Source organism: Bos grunniens, chromosome 29 (assembly GCF_055505025.1).
Source record: "Bos grunniens cultivar Pamir isolate PY7600 chromosome 29, Bosgru_T2T1.0, whole genome shotgun sequence".
NCBI lineage: Eukaryota > Metazoa > Chordata > Mammalia > Artiodactyla > Bovidae > Bos > Bos grunniens.
Window position 1 is genome coordinate 4,909,543 of NC_141193.1, and position 18,214 is coordinate 4,927,756.

Here is an 18,214-nt window from a genome sequence, read left to right on the forward strand (position 1 = left end):
AAATGCACAGAGAAAAAATGTAAAGGGCCTGTGAGAAGAAACACCTCTCTGATTCTCTGCTCCGCCACACCCTCACATGGCTGTCCGCTCAGGACCACACCTGGCCACCCAGACTTCACGTCTGGTCACGGAGTGCGGAGCTTCCACCACACCAAGCCGTCCTCAGACTCAGGACACCAGCTGGGGGTCCGACAGCTGAATTCCGATGCCACCAGCCTGGGGAGACCCCTCAGAGCCCGTGGCCAGTGCAGGGCTTCTGTGCTTCTGACCAACAGCAATAAACTGGAGTTTCTCATAACTCCATCCTCAGAGTCCACAGTTCATTGGCAAAGCTCACAGCACGCAGGGAATCAGTTTCCTTATTAAATTACTCACTTCTTGTAAAGATATTGTGTATGTGCATGCTAAGTCACTTCAGTCATGTCTGACTCTTTGCAACCCCATGGATTGTAGCCCGCCAGGCCCCTCTGTCCGTGGGATTTCCCAGGCAAGAATACTGGAGTGGGTTAACATTTCCTACTCCAGGGGATCAAACCCACTTCTCCTGCACTGGCAGGCAGATTCCTTACGGCTGAACCACCAGGGAAGCCCATTAAACAAATACCTAACTGTGAAAATGAAACCGCATGTGTCCACCCCGCATAAACACACCCACCACACCTGGGGGCATCTGGGGTCTTACTTCCCCAACCAGGGACTGAACCCACGGACCTGCAGTGGAAAGGTGGAGCCTTAACTGCTGGACCACCAGGAGAGTCCAAAACTGCGTTTCTGTGACCCAGATCTCACCCTGAGCCCGGACGCACCCAGACCACTTTGGGTCCCAGCCTCTACTGACTACTATGGCTGTGGGTCTTGAGCCTCAGTTTCCACCTCTGAGAAGTGGAGAGCACCTGGCCGTGAGGTCGCTGGGAGGTCAGTTTGTGGGTGGACTGCCTATGGCCCACTGCAGGTGTGGGAGCGGTTCTACACCCCGCCTGCCCTTCTCTCCTCCTCTGCAGGGAGTCTGACTCTGCCTCAAGCCAAGCTGAGCCCACGCCGTCACTCCCTTCCATCCAGGGCTAGCTATAGGCCAGGTGCAGTACCAGGCACAGTGCATACGCTTTCACAGTGGGAAAATCAATAAAGGGAAACCTTATTAAAAACGGATTCAGGAGGCCACAAGGGGGAGCTCTCACCACTTGACCCCAATTCAGATTCTGGGCAGGAAGTGACACTGCTTACTACCTCCAGACGGAGAAGCAAAGATTTTCTCCTTGCCTGGCAACAGTTCAGTCAATGAGAGACTGTCATAACTCAGCCAATGAAAAGACACTACACTTCCAGCCCCCAGTTTCCTCCAATGGGCTTTTGGTTTACAACAGTTCTTCCCAACGCCCCCTTGTCCTCTATAAAAGACTTTCCTCTCCTCCGGTCTGGACTTGAATGTGGTTTGCCATAGTCCTACTGTATTGCAATTCATTGCTGCTCTTGAATAAACCTGTTTGCTGGTATAAATAAATAAATAGTTGGCTATTTTATTGTTTTAGGCTAGCAATCAGTTCAGTCAGTCAGTTCAGTTGCTCAGTCGTGTCCAACTCTTTGCGACCTCATGAATCGCAGCACGCCAGGCCTCCCTGTCCATCACCACCTCCCGGAGTTCACCCAGACTCATGTCCATCGAGTCAGTGATGCCATCCAGCCATCTCATCCTCCGTCGTCCCCTTCTCCTCCTGCCCCCATTCCCTCCCAGCATCAGTCTTTTCCAATGAGTCAACTCTTCGAATGAGGTGGCCAAAGTATTGGAGTTTCAGCTTTAGCATCATTCCTTCCAAAGAAATCCCAGGGCTGATCTCCTTCAGAATGGACTAGTTGGATCTCCTTGCAGTCCAAGGAACTCTCAAGAGTCTTCTCCAACACCACGGTTCAAAAGCATCAATTCTTCGGCACTCAGCCTTCTTCACAGTCCAACTCTCACATCCATACATGACCACAATCCCATTGTATTAGGGCTATCCAGACAAACAAAACCAGTACGATATATATAGATATAGAGAAAGATTTATTATGAGAGACTGGCTCTCTCTGTTATGGAGGTTATCTCAAAATCTGCCATCTGCAAGCTGGCGACCCAGAAGAGTATGATTCTAGTCCAAACCTGAAGGCATGAGAACCAGGGGCATTAGTCACTGAGTCATGTCTGACTCTTTGCAACCCCATGGACTGTAGCCCACCAGGCTCCTCTGTCCATGGGATTTTCCATGCAAGTATACTGGAGTGGGTTGCCATTTCCTTCTCCAGGGGATCGTCCCAACCCAGGGATTGAACCCTGGTCCCCGGCATTGCAGGCAGATTCTTTACCGTGTGAGCCACCAGGGAAGCCCCAAGAATCAGGGGAGCCAATGATATAAGTCCCAATCCAAAGGTAAAAACCAGGAACACTGAAGTCCAAGGGCAGAGAATGGGTGTTCCCGCTCAAGCAGAGAGCAGATTTGCCCTTCCTTTGCCTTTTTGTTCAATTCGGCCCTCTGTAGTGTGGATGGTGCTGCCTCATTGATGGGGGTTAGGCCACCTTCTTTACTCACTGTGATTAAAACACTAATCTCTCCTGGAAACACCCTCACAGGCACACTCAGAAATAATGTTTCACTAGCATCCCTCAGCCTGGTCAAGTTGACAGATTAAAATTAACCATCACACCCATGTAATTCTCACAATAATCTTACACGGCAGGCTTTTATTATCCTCTAATTATCAATACAAATAAGGAAGTTGGGCGAAGTTAGGAAACACAGCCAAGCCCACACTGCCAGTGTGGGCACCAGCAGAGATGCCTGGACTTGAGGCCAGGTGGCCTACGTCCCAAGCCTAGCTGGGGAGTTTTGTCCTGGCAGGGGAGGAAAAAATGCTTTCCTCTACCCATCATGCCAAAGCCTTTGACTGTGTGGATCACAGTAAATTGTGGAAAATTCTGAAAGAGATGGGAATACCAGACACCTGACCTGCCTCTTGAGAAACCTGTATGCAGGTCAGGAAGCAACAGTTAGAACTGGACATGGAACAACAGACTGGTTCCAAATAGGAAAGGGAGTACATCAAGGCTATATATCGTCACCCTGCTTATTTAACTTATATGCAGAGTACATCATGAGAAACGCTGGGCTGGAATAAACATAAGCTGGAATCAAGTTTGCCAGGAGAAACATCAATAACCTCAGATATGCAGATGATACCACCCTTATGGCAGAAAGTGAAGAGGAACTAAAAAGCCTCCTGATGAAAGTCAAAGAGGAGAGTGAAAAAGTTGGTTTAAAGCTCAACATTCAGAAAACGAAGATCATGGCATCTGGTCCCATCACTTCATGGGAAATAGATGGGGAAACAGTGGAAACAGTGTCAGACTTTATTTTTCTGGGCTCCAAAATCACTGCAAATGGTGATTTCAGCCATGAAATTAAAAGATGCTTACTCCTTGGAAGGAAAGTTATGACCAACCTAGATAGCATATTCAAAAGCAGAGACATTACTTTGCCAACAAAGGTCTGTCTAGTCAATGTTATGGTTTTTCCAGTGGTCACGTATGGATGTGAGAGTTGGACTGTGAAGAAGGCTGAGTGCCAAAGAATTGATGCTTTTGAACTGTGGTGCTGGAGAAGACTCTTGAGAGTCCCTTGGACTGCAAGGAGATCCAACCAGTCCATTCTAAAGATCAGTCCTGGGTGTTCTTTGGAAGGAATGATGCTAAAGCTGAAACTCCAATACCTTGGCCACCTCATGGGAAGAGTTGACTCATTGGAAAAAGACTCTGATGCTGGGAGGGATTGGGGACAGGAGGAGGGGACGATGGAGGATGAGATGACTGGATGGCATCACTGACTCGATGGACATGAGTTTGTGTGAACTCCGGGAGGCGGTGATGGACAGGTTGGCCTGGCGTGCTGTGATTCATGGGGTAGAAAAGAGTCGGGCACAACTGAGTGACTGAACTGAACTGAACCCATCATTAGTTCTCCAGCTGGGGCCCTATAAGTGAGATGGACCAAAGGCAGGTTAAGAAGAAAAAGGCGGGGAGTTCCCTTGTGGCCCAGTGGTTAGAACTCCGTGCTACCACTACAAGGGTTTGATCCCTGGTCAGGGAGCTAAGATCCCACATGCCATGCGGTGTGGCCAGAAACATAAGAACAAGAAGAAAAAAGCAAAAAGAAGTTTATTAGCCTGGGCGTCTCATATGGACCCAAGGGAGCATCAGTGATGAGTAACCCATTGGGGTGGTTAGAACTTGACCCTAAATACTATCTAAGCTTAAAGCCAAAGAAAAGAGTATTTGGGCTTTGGGGTGAGTGAATACAAATTGTAAGAAGGTGACTGGGAAAAGAATGAAAATCGAGGGTTGTTTAGTGAGGCTTGCTCTGCAGGTTTAAGTTTTACCTTCTCCATTGATGAGAGTTTCTAGTCCCCTGCTTCCTAGATGGGAGCGGGAGATTCTTTACAAAAAGAAATTGCCATCATAAATAAAAGTTTCTGGAATAAAAAAATGGTTCGGTGACTAGGTACTTTCACTGCACGGGGCAGCCGTTTGATCCTCAGTTAGGGAACTAAGATCTGAAAGCTAAGCAGTGTGGTATAAAAGCACAAATTTCTTTTACAAACGGAAAACCTGTGCCCTGTCTTTAGAGCTTTTTTAGAGCTTTTTCTGTGTCTGATGGTTCTCAATGGCTTTTGTTATTGTTCAGTCACTCAGTCGTGTCCAACTCTCTGCGACCCATGGACTGTCCTTCACCATCTCCCAGAGCTTGCTCAAACTCATGTCCATAGAGTCGGTGATGCCATCCAACCATCTCATCCTCGGTCGTCCCCTTCTCCTCCTGCTTTCAATCTTTCCCGGCATTAGGGTCTTTTCCAATAAGTCAGCTCTTTGCATCAGGTGGCCAAAGGATTGGAGCCTCAGCTTCTAGGTCAAAATAACTCAAAAGCCCAATAAACCTAGGTTGTGGTGGCTTGTCTCGTGCCCCCAAGCCTGCTTCTCCCCTCCACCTGCCCCAGAATTGCTCTCAGCCTCTCGGAGGACCCTATACCTGGAGGCCCAGACTCCATCAGAGAAGCCTCTTGAGTTCCAGAAAGCTGATCCAAGGTTTTTATTTTGCCATCATTGGGGTAGACATCTTCAGAATTCTGTAGGGTGGGGCACGGCTGAAGGAGGGCTATTGGTGCCATCACAGCCTGCTCTGGGAAGGACCCTACCAAGGTAGAGTAACCTCAGGGCCAACAGAAGAGGCGATCCCATCAGAGGTTAATGCTTGTTGCTTTCATGGCCACAAAAGTACCTCCCCAAACTGCCAGCCCTTATTCCAAGCAGAGACATCTGAGCCACACTTGGAGAGTTCGCTTCATTTTATTTATTTGTTCATTCATTCATTCATGCCGTGTGGCATGCGGAATCTCAGTTCCCTGACCAGGGATCAGACCTGTGCCCCCTGCATTCGAAGCTTGGAATCTTAACCACTGGACTGCCAGGGAAGTCCCAGGACTCCATTTTAAGTAAGGTTTCCCTTTATTAGTTTTCACAACTACTTGTTTTATACATATATATATATATATACACACTTAGTCGCTCAGTCGTGTCCAACTCTTTTATGACCCCATGAACTACAGCCTGCTAAGCTCCTCTGTCCATAAGATTTCCAAGGGAACAATATTGGAGTGGGTTGCCATTTCCTCCTCCAGGGGATCTTCCTGAACCAGGGATCAAACCAGCGTCTCCAGCATCGGCAAGCAGAGTCTCTATCAGCTGAGCCATCAGGGAGGCCCCAGTTACGTTTTCTTTAAAAGTCAGTAACTAAACCATGTTTCAGAAATATTTAATAAAATGGCAAACGGTACTGAAATAACAAACTTAGGGGAAAGGGAGAGTGGCGTCTGGTGGCTCAGATGAGGAAGAATCTGCCTGCAATGCAGGAGACCCTGGTTCGATCCCTGGGTCAGAAAAATCCCCTGGAGAAGGGAATGGCAATCGACTGCAGTATTCTTACCTGGAGAACTCCATGGACAGAGGAGCCATGGTGGGCTACAGTCCATGGGGCTGCGAAGAGTTAGATATGACTGAGCATGCATGCAGAGGGGAAGGGAGAGTAATTTCAAATAGCCCTTTTGGAGAACAATTTAACAGTCTGCAGCAAAATTTGAAGTGCCCTAACCAGGTGGCTCAATGGCCAGAGAATCTGCCTGCCAGTGCTGGAGATGCAGGAGACACAGGTTCAATTCCTGGATTGGGAGGAGGGAATGGCAGCCCACTCCAGTATTCTTGCCTGGGAAATCCCATGGACAGAGGAGCCTGGCGGGCTACAGTCCGTGGGGTTGAAAAGAGTCAGACATAACTGAGCAGGCACGCACGCAACCTTGGACTCAGAAGTTTCCTTTCCAGGTGTTACTTTATCAAGTAAACAGCTATAAAGACCTTACCTTTAGCTCTTCAGTACAATTAAACTCCAAATGAAATCCTATTCCACATGGTTACCTATAAGGCCCTACATGACCAGGCCACCTTCATACCTGTGGCCTCCCTACCACCTGCAGCCACGCTGATCTCGCTTCTCCTCACTTCATCCAGGTCTTCATGCAGTGTCACCTCCTGACACTGGGCTTCCCAGCCTCCTGATCAGAATCCTCTCTCCACCCACCACAGGGGCCAAGACACACTATAACTTCTGGAAAAGGGAGAGAAGCTGATGCATACTTCACAGCACGCGGCAGAATAAAATCCAAATGGATCCAAGTTTTAAATGAAAAACTTGAAAATATAAAAGTACTAGAAGGGAATATAGGAAATCTTCTTTATGCTCCTAGAGTATAGACAATTTTTTTTCTTTAAGTCAACATTCAGAAAGCCATAAAAGGATAATAAATGTATAGAAAAACATCTTCTTTGAAAAAAATCTTCTTTAAAAAGAATCAGCCAAAAGATGAACGGTTTAGCAAGTCAAAACCAAAATGAGAGACTCCTTCATGCCCACGAGGATGGCTATAATCAAAACTACAGGTGGAAACAGGTATTGCTGAGGACATGGAGAACGTGGAAACTTCATGTACTGCGGATGGGAGTATAATAGGGTGCAGAGCCCAAAAGCGGGGAGAAGCCAAATCTCCATCACCAGATGAATGGATTTTTTAAAACGTGGTATATCCATACAGTGAGACAGTTCAGTCATAGAAAGAATTCAACACTGACATATACTACCACACAGATGGACGTAAAAAACAGTATGCTCAGTGAAAGCAGCTGGCTCCAAAGCCTACACAAAGTATGATTCCACGCGTGTGGAATGTCCAGAACAGGCAAATCCACGCAGACCTGAAGTAGATTAGTGGTCGCTTAAGCCTGAGAGAGATGGGGTCAAATGGGAAGTGACTGCTAATCGTAGGAGGTTTCTTTGGGGAATAATGCAAATTTCCAAAATTGATCATGGTGATCATTGCACAACTCTGTAAATATACTAAGAACCATTGAAAATACATTTCAGCTGGATGAACTATATCTTACATGTCAATTATATGTATATAACATATATATCTTATATTTTATTTATGTATTTTGGCCACACTGCATGGCTTATGGGACTTCAGTTTCCCAACCAGGGACTGAACCCAGCCCACAAAAGTGAAAGCCTGGAATCCTAACCACTAGGCCACCAGGGGACTGCTGTGAATTATATTTTGATAATGCTGTGGGGTTTTTTAATTAATTTATTTTTTATTGGAGGATAATTGCTTTACAGACTCTTGCTGTTTTCTGTCAAACCTCAACATGAATCAGCCATAGGTATACATATATCTGCTCCCTTTTGAACCTCCCTCCCATCTCCCTAGCCATCCCACCCCTCTAGGCTGATACAGAGCCCCTGTTTGAGTTTCCTGAGCCATACAGCAAATTCGCATTGGCTGTCTATTTTACATATGGTGATGTAAGTTTCCGTGTTACTCTCTCCATGCATCTCACCCTCTCCCCCTCTCTCCCCATGTCCATAAGTCTGTTCTCTATGTCTGTTTCTCCATTGCTGCCCTGAAAATAAATCCTTCAGTACCATTTTTCTAGATTCCGTGTATATGCGCTAGAATACAATATTTATCTTTTTCTGACTCACTTCACTCTGTATAATAAGTGCTAGGTTCATCCAATATAATGCTGTTTTTTAAAAGACCCACTTGGAGCGGGGGCAGGCAGGGGCTTCCCTGGTGGCTCAGTGGTAAAGAATCTGCCTGCCAATGCAGGAGACATGGCTTCCATCCCTGGTCTGGGAAGATCCCACTTGTCTCTAGATCCCACTTGTCCCGGAGCCTGTGCTCTACAGCCCGGGAGCCACGACTGCTGAACCCACGTCCTCAACTGCTGAAACCTGGACACCCCAGAGCCCATGCTCCACAAGAGAAGCCTCTGCAGCAAGAAGCCCACACACCGCAACTAGAGAGGAGCCCCCACTCGCCACAACTGGAGAAAAAGCCCACACCGCAACATGGCCCCAAATAAATAAACAAATATATTAAAAAAAATTTTTTAAGACACACTGGTGCTTGCTATTGCAGAGTTTGCAAGATCTCTTCTTGTTATTCTTACTACTCTGGCAGTTAATGCTGCCCAAGACTCCACAGATCTGGTTGCAAAATTAAGAGGCTCAAGGAAACCCAGAATACAAAAATCTAAAATGGATCGTCTTGACTTGGTCAATGGTAAAGCCCGCAACAACACACAAGCAGGGGTGTTTGAATCAACCATGGTTAAAGTTAAGAGTCTGAAATTTGCAACGGAAGCTGCAATTACCATTCTTTGAGTTGATGATCTTATTATATTACACCCAGAAAGCAAAGACATAAGCATGGAGGTTCTGAAGATGCTGTTCACTCTGGAGCCCTTGACGACTGATCTCTTTTATTTATAAAAATATTAGATGCAGTTTTCTTTTACCTCGAGTATTACACATTTAGAGTGCAACAGGCTGTCAGAAAAAAAAAAAAAGACACACTGGTGAAGGTATGAGGATTAATTTTACATCTCAACTTGACTGGGCCACAGGAGGCCCTGAAACTTGGTCAAACATTATTCTAGGTGTGCCCGTGAAGGTGTTTCTTGATGACACTGACATTTGAATCAGTAGACTAAGGGAAGCAGACAGCTCACCCTAAATTTGGGTGGGCCTCATCTAATCAGCTGGAGGCTTGAGTAGAAAAGGCTGGCCTCCCCCTGAGTAAGAGGCAGCTCTGCCTTGGAAGGTTTTCATCCTGCCTTCGGACTCAAGCTGCAACACTGGCTCTTCCTGGCCCTGTGGCTGCTGGCCTGCAGATTGGAACTACACCACCGGCTCACCAACGTGAAGACTGCAAATCATAATTAGGTGAGTCGATTCTTTTTAATTTTATGGAAGGACAGTTGATTACAGTGTTGTGTTCATTTCTTCCGAATAGCAACATAACTCAGTCTCTTTGTCATATTCTTTTTCATTAGGGTTTGTCATGGAATTTTGAATGTAGCTCCCTATGCTATACAGTATAACCTTGTTTATTCACCCTATATATAATAGCTTGCCTCTGCTGATCCCAAACTCCCATTCCTTCCCTCCCCGACCTCCCCACCTTGGCAACCACAAGTCTGTTTTCTGAATGTGTGAGTCTGTTCTCTACGTATATACGTTTGTCTCATATTTTAGAGTCCGCATGTAAGTGAGATCATGTGGCATTTTTCTTTTTCTTCTGACTTACTAAATGACAGTCTCTAGCTCCACCCATGTTGCTGCAAATGGCATTATTTCATTCTTTTTATGGCTGAGTAGTATTTCCTTGTATATATCTATCACATTTCTATCCTTTCACCTGTCGATGGACATTCAGGTGGTCTCCATGTCTTGCCTATTGTAAACAGTGCCTCTAGGAACATAGGGGTGCGCTCATCTTTTCAAATTATAGTTTTGTCTGGGTATATGCTCAGGAGTGAAATTGCTGGATCATATGCCAACTCTATTTTTAATTTTTTGAGGAACCTCTATATTGTTTTTCATAGTGGTGAGCCAATTCCTTATAATTATTATTTTATATTATACTACATATAAAACTACATGTATGTTATATATACACAATCTCCTCTATCCCTCTGCTTCTCTGGAGGACCCTGCCTAATACAGCAGGCAAACAGTAACATACATCAACACCGTGCACACACAAGGCCTGGACCCAGCAATTACAGTTCTGAAAATCCACTCTATGGACGGACTTCCAGGTGGAAGAACTGACCTTTGTACAGTTATTCACTGCTACAGCATGATATGGGAAGACAGGAAGCACCCAAATGTCACAGGGCACAAATAGACTCTGGTAAAATAACCCCTATGATAGAACACTGTGTCCCCTGAAATCACACACAAATAAAGTTAAAGAGGAAGCTCTGTCCTGTGAGGATAGCAAAATAGTGCCAAGACATACAAGTAAATTTTTTTAATCTATTTAAGGCAAACACAGAGCAGGGGGCTACAGCAAGCTTCATAAAAAGCTGGAATGAAGATTGCCAGGGGAAATATCAATAACCTCGGATATGCAGATGACACCACCCTTATGGCAGAAAGTGAAGAGGAACTAAAAAGCCTCTTGATGAAAGTGAAAGAGGAGAGTGAAAAAGTTGGCTTAAAGCTCAACATTCAGAAAATGAAGATCATGGCATCCGGTCCCACCACTTCATGGGAAATAGATGGGGAAACAGTGGAAACAGTGTCAGACTTTGTATTTGGGGGGCTCCAAAATCACTGCAGATGGTGATTGCAGCCATGAAGTTAAAAGACGCTTACTCCTTGGGAGAAAAGTTATGACCAACCTAGATAGCAGATTCAAAAGCAGAAACATTACTTTGCCAACAAAGGTCCGTCTAGTCAAGGCTATGGTTTTTCCAGTGGTCAGGTATGGATGTGAGAGTTGGACTGTGAAGAAAGCTGAGCGCCGAAGAATTGATGCTTTTGAACTGTGGGGTTGGAGAAGACTCTTGAGAGTCCCTTGGACTGCAAGGAGATCCAACCAGTCCATCCTAAAGGAGATCAGCCCTGGGTGTTCTTTGGAAGGAATGATGCTAAAGCTGAAACTCCAGTACTTTGGCCACCTCATGCGAAGAGTTGACTCATTGGAAAAGACTCTGATGCTGGGAGGGATTGGGGGCAGGAGGAGAAGGGGACAACAGAGGATGAGATGGCTGGATGGCATCATCGACTCGATGGATGTGAGTTTGAGTGAACTCTGGGAGTTGGTGATGGACAGGGAGGCCTGGCCTGAACTGAACTTAAGGAAGGAAATATACATACAACTCATTTTTGCTTGTATTTTCATAAGGAAACTCTGAAACGAGACATAAGAAACCAATGAGTGTGTTCAGTGTTTTTCTAGACACTTCTTGTATTGATTTGATATTTGAGCCAAATGAATGATTGGAACATATTCCCTATTTAAAAACATAAATACCCCCTCCTCACACACCTGCAGTGCCTTTGTAGAAGGTCAGGTCCAGGAGGGTGGTGTCGATTTTGTTCATCCTTATACTTCCTGAACCTAGGAGGGGTCTGGCACACAGCAGGAGCCCAGGAAGCACATTTGGGGTGAATGGTTAGAGAGAAACAAACTAACAACTGAGAATGCTCGAAATGAAGCAAGGTGCCTTCACACTGTGGGATATAAGAACACTGTAGTTAAGAAAGACGGGTGTCTGAACCAAGTGATTTTCAAACACATACTGTTAAGTGGGAGGTTGGGGTATTCCATACAACCCAATCTGACTTGTGTAAAAGAGACCTCTAAATAAAAGCATATATATTTAGTGTGATGTAAAATGTGAAGCCAGGCCTCAGCAATACATGAACCGTGAACTTCCAGATGTTCAAGCTGGTTTTAGAAAAGGCAGAGGAACCAGAGATCAAATTGCCAACATCCACTGGATCATCAAAAAAGCAAGACAGTTCCAGAAAAATATATATTTCTGCTTTATTGACCATGCCAAAGCCTTTGACTGTGTGGATCACAATAAACTGTGGAAAATTCTGAAAGAGATGGGAATATCAGACCACATGACCTGCCTCTTGAGAAACCTGTATGCAGGTCAGGAAGCAGCAGTTAGAACTGGACATGGAACAACAGACTAGTTCCAAATAAGAAAAGGAGTAGCTCAAGGCTGTATATTGTCACCCTGCTTATTTAACTTCTATGCAGAGTACATCATGAGAAACACTGGGCTGGAAGAAGCACAAGCTGGAATCAATATTGCCAGGATGAATATCAATAACCTCAGATATGCAGATGACACCACCCTTATGGCAGAAAGTGAAGAGGAACTAAAAAGCCTCTTGATGAAAGTGAAAGAGGAGAGTGAAAAAGTTGGTTTAAAACTCAACATTCAGAAAATGAAGATCATGGCATCCGGTCCCATCACTTCATGGGAAATAGATGGGGAAACAGTGGAAACAGTGTCAGACTTTGTATTTGGGGGGCTCCCCAATCACTGCAGATGGTGACTGCAGCCATGAAATTAAAAGATGCTTACTCCTTGGAATGAAAGTTATGACCAAACTAGATAGTATATTGAAAAGCAGAGACATTACTTTGCCAACAAAGGTCTGTGTAGTCAAGGCTATGGTTTTTCCAGTGGTCATGTATGGATGTGAGAGTTGGACTGTGAAGAAGGCTGAGCGCTGAAGAATTGATGCTTTTGAACTGTGGGATTGGAGAAGACTCTTGAGAGTCCCTTGGACTGCAAGGAGATCCAACCAGTCCATCCTAAAGGAGATCAGTCCTGGGTGTTCATTGGAAGGACTGATGCTGAAGCTGAAACTCCAATACTTTGGCCACCTCATGCAAAGAGTTGACTCATTGGAAAAAACCCTGATGCTGGGAGGGATTGGGGGCAGGAGGAAAAGGGGACGACAGAGGATGAGATGGCTGGATGGCATCACCGACTCAATGGACATGACTTTGGGTAAACTCCGGGAGATGGTGATGGACAGAGAGGCCTGGCGTGCTGCGATTCATGGGGTTGCAAAGAGTCGGACAAGACTGAGCAACTGAACTGAACTGACCTGAAAATGTGGAAAAATCTGGAAGAGTATCCAGTAGACTAACAACAGAGGTTACTACCAGACAGGGGAGTTGGATGGGTTAGGCAGGGAGGTGACTGGAGGGGTCTGTGCAGCTGCCACGTCTTCCAAGAGAACCCATCTAGCACTCGGGTGAAAATGAAAGGCATCAAATCAAAACACCAACAGGAAAGCTTAGGTACCTTCTGATGTGAAGAGCTGACTCATGAAAAGACCCTGATGCTGGGAAAGATTGAAGGCAGGAGGAGAAGGGGACGACAGAGGATGAGATGGTTGGATGGCATCACCGACTCAATGGACATGAGTTTGAGCAAGCTCCGGGAGTTGGTGATGGACAGAGAGGCCTGGCGTGCTGCAGTCCATGAGGGGTCGCAAAGAGTCGGAGACGACTGACCGACAGAACTGAACTGAACTAGGTACCTTACGACTTCTGTTTTGTAAACACTCAGGAAATGAGAGTGAATTGAGACCTAAAGATAGCGCTGACCAAAGTCGGGAAGGAAATGCACTCGCGTGTTATCAGGGAGTGAAATTCCAGGCAATTTTAAAGCTTTTGGATTACTGTTAAGGTGTTTCCTGTTGAATACACCTCAACTGCGTCATTTAAAAGCTTAAGAAAGGGGTGCCAGCCCTGGAAGCCACCTCCCCCTTCAGCCCCTGCCGCCACCCGCGCAGGGTTGCACAGAGTAGGGCACCCCAGCGGGAAGCGCGCGGCGACGAGGAAGCCCCGCGCTCGGAGGGGGCGCAGGGCGCGCGTGCTCCGATCGCCGCCGGTGGGATCTCCAGCCTGGAGGGCACGCGCGCCGCCCCCCTCCAGCCTCCCCTCTGCAGCCTGAAATCGGCTGGGGTGGGGGTGGATTTCGCACCCTCGCGCGGCCCCTCACCCCACCGGCACCTCCCGAAGTCTTCTCTGACTCGGAGTGTCCGCAGTGAGCGCCGGGAGCACCCGGTCCAGCCCGCCGGCTGACCCCGGCTGACCCCGGCGGAAGCGCGCTGCAGAAGCCGCCTCCCGGACCTAACCTCCAGCTCCTCCTCCTGCGTAACAGGGCGCCCCCGGGCGCCCCCGGGACGAAGAGGCCGTCGGTGCGCGCCGAGAGGAGGCGGGGAGGCAGAGTGCAGGAAGCCGGGCCCGTCCCCACCCGCCACCAGCGCCTCCCCAGCCGGCTGGACCCGCGGGGCCTTGACCTTCCCCGGCCTGCGGCTGGTACCCAGGCGGGTACCCCGGGTGGGCAGGGGAGGGGACTGAAGCTTCGGGATCGGCTTCCGAGCTTCCTGCGAGAAACACAAATTCAAGGGAGCAGGACAATTGAGCTTTTTTTTTTTTTTTCAACTGAAACTGCGTCCTGAAACAGCCGGTCGGCCGCTCCCGCCCCCGAGATCCGCCCCCCGCCCCGCGGCCCCCGTCTGCTGTCACTTCCTCCTCAGCACCCACCCACCCCCGAAATCCCCCGGGGTCTTCCTCCTCGCGCCAAAGGCAAGAAATCTCCGGGAAAGGATTCGTGTATCAGGCGTCCAGCTAGCGCCCAGCCGCTCTCCCTCTTTTCCTGTCTACAAAAGGTTTGGCGAGTTGGCTGAGTCCAAGCCCAGGGCCTTCCGAAATGGGACCGGACCGCGGTTCCGGACCAGCAGTGAGGCTGGGAGACGCCTCAGATCTCAGAAAAGGCCGGTGTCTGGAGCCGGCCGGGTGGGAGCCGGTAGTTATCAGTCTGTCTGGGGTCATCTGAGGCCGGCTTCTGTGCTATAGTGTCTGAGTTGGACTTTGAAGGTTAAGTGGGAATTTTTCAAGTGAAAATGGAGCTGGCCAGTGGCTAGTATTTCAGGATCGAGGTCATAGAGGAGGCTGCACCCCACCCCACCCCACCCCACCCCCACCCCACCCCCAGACACACACACAGGCGCGTTGGAAGCTGGTGGGCATCCAAGTGTGTATCAGTCACTCAGTCAGACGCAGCCATGTTGGACTCCTGGCCACCCCATGGACTGTAGCCCGCCAGGCTCCTCTGTCCATGGGATTCTCCAGGCAAGGACACTGGAGTGGTTTATCATTCCCTTCTCCAGGGGATCCTCCTGACCCAGGGATCAAACCTGCATCTCCTGCGTTGCAGGCAGATTCTTTACTGTCTGATCCACCAGGGAACTCCTCTTGTCTTAGGATTTTTTAGACGGAGGAGGGCTATGTTGAGCACAGCCTCAAAGCCCTCCTCCCTCTAAAGGACCGAGGCAGCATGGTCCTCTTTGCTCTCATTTTGGAACAAAAGGAAGTTTACCCGATCTGGGCCTCACTGCTGGGCAGGGCCGCAGCTGCTCCAAAACCCATCTTCTCTGGGGAGTTGGGACTGGGTGTGGTTTCCCCCTCTCCCTCCCTGGCACCTAGCCCATGGCGTGGGACAGCACCCTGGGCAGCAGAAACAGGAAGAATAGATGTCCAGAGGCAGGAAGTGGGGTGAAGACTTGAGCGGAAGGAGCACAGGAATCATCAAGGCTTGTCACACAGGCTGGGGTGGTCCCCTGGCACAGGTCTGGGGAGGCCTTCTGGGCCTGCCCTGGAGACACGGCGTGTCGTGTGGGTGTCCCACCTGTGGGGTCAGCACGCAGAAGAGCCCTGTGGTTGGTTTAATCCTCTTACCACTGTCTTGAAAGTTTTGAAAACTTTTGAATAAGAGTCTTCATTTTCACTTCATGTTGTGCCAGGCAAATTATGTGTGAATAGCTAGATCTGCCTGAGATCACAGGATGCAACGGAGGTGTTGAGATCCAGAAGGTGACTTCAGGTGCAGGACAGTTTACAGACGTTCTTGCAGGGGACTTTGAGATGGGATGAGGGCCTGGAAAGGAAGGGCCAAATGGAGGGGCACCAGGAAGCCAAAGCCTGCAGGGTCCTCCATGCATACACCATTCACCCACCCACCCATCCGTTCACCACCCATCCACCACCGATTCATCGGTTAATCATACAGCTAACATTTCGAAGGCTCTGTGATACATTAGGTTCTGGTTATACGGTTCCCATTCTTTGGAGCTTGTGGTCCATGGAATAGCAGTCCCCACCCACCTTGTCCAAGGCGACACACCCTCTCTCCCACTTTCTACTGTTTCCTCATTTTCCCTTTCTTTTCACAGGAGACAGTACTTGTTTCTTGCCTGCCTTTCCCACCAGAAAGTGGACTCCTAAGGACAGGCCTTGATCTAAAGGCTCTGTCACTGCTGAGTTGCTCAGTCCATATTTCCCAAGTGAATGAATGAATGGACAAGTGAATGAATACAGGTAAGACCAGGGCTGTATTCAGATCATCTGAAAGTCCTACTTGGGACTCCCCTGGTGGTCCAGCGCACTTCCACTGCAGGGGGTGTGGGTTCCATCCCTGCTTGGGGAAGTAAGATCTGCATGGTATGGCCAAAAACAAGCAAAAAATGCCCTACTTGCTAAAATGATTAGGGTAACCTCTTCACATGTAATTTAATATTTAAATTAAATATTTTAATTTAATATCGTAATTTAATATCTTTTAAATTACACGTGAAGAGGTTACCCTAATCATATTACTAACGTTAAGTGTAAGACAATCCATCAAGGGTCTCATTTTCCCCTCGAAGGCTATTTGGTGCTTTCTTCAACATAGAAAATATAACACCTCTCCCCCATTTTTCCTTTCCTTGTGGCCCTGCTTTGCTGGCACCTGAAGCTTGACTTCTCCTGGTGGGTCACTCAGGCCTAGAAAGCAAGGAGGTTGAGTCATTTCTCTTGAGCAGGCCCCTCTGTTGGGGATTTGGGAGAGTCAGAATGGAGGTGCCAGTGTGGCAAGGTGGAATCTCGCAGGGGAGAAGGGCTGGCAGGCAGAGGTAGGGCCAGGGCAAGAAGCTGGGAACCTCATCTAGGCTGGGGCAGGGCAGATGGAAGGCAGCCAGGGAGAGCATCTCGGAACAAGTCCCAGGGGAGGGGGACAGGGGCAGGGGTGACTCACAGGTTACAGAAGGAGCAGTCTCCTGGGGGGAGATGGGGTAACAGTGAAATGGAGCAGAGGGTCTCAACAGGGTGGCACCCGGGGAACAGGCGGTGCACAGGGTCACGGGTGAGCCCTGCGTATCCCTTCATCTGGCTGCTCCTCTGCATCCTTGATCACGCCCTTTACTGAGCTTGTGAATGTGCTTCCTTGAGTTCTGTGATCAGTCGAACTCAAGGGGGGCTCTTAGGAACCTCTGATCTGTAGCAGGCGGTCAGAAGCACAGGTGATAATCTGGGCTTGCACCTGACGTGAAGGGGAAGAGGGGAGACAGTCTTGTGGGTCTGAGCCCTTAACCTGTGAAATCTGATGCTGTCAGTGGATAGAGGGTGTCAGACTGGAGTTGGTTCCTGGACACGCTACTGGTGTCCGTGAATTGCTTGTTGGTGTGGGGAAAACCTCCACGCACTGGGTGACCAGAAACTCAGAAGTGAAGTGTTGGGGAATTCCCTGGTGGTCCAGTGGTTAGTCTGCTACAGGGGGAAGGGGTTCGATCCCTGGTCAAGGCACTAAGATTCCAAGTGTCATGCAGTGTGGCAAACAAATAAAGTTTTAAACAAGAAAATTCTTTCCAAAAGAAAGTGAAATGTTTCCTGTGAGCAGTAAAGAAAACAGAGAAGAAATACACAATGGGGAAGAGCGGGGGGTTTCCCTGCACAGGAAGGTAGACAAAACCACAACTTTGGGGAAAATTCTTTTTTTCAACCGATAGAAATCCTCACATTTCTTTTTCTTTTTAAAAAAATTTTATGGAGAAGGAAATGGCAACCCACTCCAGTATTCTTGCCTGGAAAATCTCATGGACAGATGAGCCTGGTGGGCTAGTCTATGGCATCGCAGAGTCGTACACAACTTAGCAACTGAACAACAACAACACACAATCAGGCAGGCTGTGATTTGGGGAAATAGTTCTTGATGGAAATGTGACATAAAATGAAGAGTGAAGTGACCTAGCAATATGGAATACAGAGTTTTGTAAGAAATTAACGTTTGTGTATAGAATAATAATTGCAAATATTCAAACAATAAAGTCCATGGCTAAAGAAAAAAAATATTTTATTGGCCTGTAGCTGATTTACAATGTTGTGTGAATTTCAGGTGTGCAGCAGAGTGAATCAGTTATGCATA